Genomic DNA, 1,577 nt, shown 5'->3' on the forward strand with positions numbered 1-1,577 from the left:
GCAACGTTTATTTTGGATACGGATGCTAGTGGTTATGCCATAGGAGGCGTACTGTCGCAGGTAATTGATGGGCAGGAGAAGGTAGTTGCCTACTATAGCCGGTCGATTGGAAAACCAGAGAGGAACTACTGCGTAACTCGGAGAGAACTACTTGCGTTGGTGGACTGCGTCAAACATTTCCACAAGTACCTCTATGGGCAACGTTTCCGAGTTCGAACGGACCATGCAGCGCTGAAGTGGCTACTACAGTTTAAGAATCCAGAAGGACAGCTAGCTCGGTGGATTGAGAGACTGCAAACTTATGACTTCGCCATTGAGCACCGCAAGGGAAGTGTCCACGGTAATGCTGATGCCATGTCCCGCCGCCCATGTAGCCTGGAATGTAAACACTGCTCAAAAGCTGAGGGAAAAGAGGACATTATAGACGTCCGTCTAACGACAATAACACCAGCGGAAGAGTGGAAGGAAGAACAGCTACGAAAGTGTCAGCAGGAAGATCCAGATCTGGAGCTTTTGATGCATGGACTGGAGGTGGACAGGAGGCCAACTAAGGAGCAAATGGCAGCGGAAAGCCCCATCGCAAAGGCGTACTGGGCACAATGGAACAGCTTAAAATTGATATCTGGCTGTTTGCATAGGGTATGGGAAAGCCAGTGCTCCCGCAACCTGATAGTAGTTCCAAGGGTAAGAATTCCGGATGTACTCAAGGAATTCCACAATGGTCCTAGTGGAGGGCACCTGGGAATCACGAAGACCCTGGAAAAGGTTAAGCAGAGGTTCTATTGGGTTGGTTGTCGGCAATCGGTCGCAGAGTGGATTGCTAACTGCGCGGAGTGTATTGCAGCTAAGGGGCCGAAATCCAGAAGTCATGGCCAGATGAAGCAATATAACTCAGGTGCACCTTTCGAGCGGATTGCCATGGATGTAGCCGGTCCATTTCCTATGAGCGCACAGGGAAACAAATACGTCCTTGTGGTTATGGACTACTTTAGCAAATGGCCGGAGGTATACCCGATTCCAAACCAGGAAGCTAAAACAGTAGCGGAGGTATTCACCTACAATTGGGTTGCGAGATACGGTGTACCTATAGAGCTGCACTCTGACCAGGGAAGAAATTTTGAGTCGGAAGTGTTCCAAGAGATGTGCCAGATACTGGGTATCCGGAAAACTCGAACGACGGCTCTTCATCCCCAATCAGACGGCATGGTGGAACGGTTCAACCGAACCCTGGAAGAGCATTTGCGGAAGGTCGTGGACAAGAATCAAAAAGATTGGGACGTCCGCATACCCTTGTTCCTGATGGGATACCGGTCAGCAGTGCATGAAACAACGGGTAAAACTCCTGCAAGGGTAATATTCGGCAGTGAGCTCCGTTTGCCTAGTGATCTGAAGTTTGGGGTGACTGGTGATGCTAGAAGGATTGGAAAAGAGACGTCAAACATCCTGGAAGAGGAGCTGAGAGAGATACATGCTCTTGTGAGACAGCGCACACAAATTATGAGTGACAAGATGAAAGCCAGGTATGATAAGGCGATGAATTCCGAGGGTTTCCAGGAAGGAGATTTGGTGTTGCTGTA

The sequence above is a fragment of the Rhagoletis pomonella genome, unplaced genomic scaffold, assembly GCF_013731165.1.
Source record: "Rhagoletis pomonella isolate Grant_MI unplaced genomic scaffold, Rhpom_1.0 Rhpom_scaffold_00001, whole genome shotgun sequence".
Lineage (NCBI taxonomy): Eukaryota > Metazoa > Arthropoda > Insecta > Diptera > Tephritidae > Rhagoletis > Rhagoletis pomonella.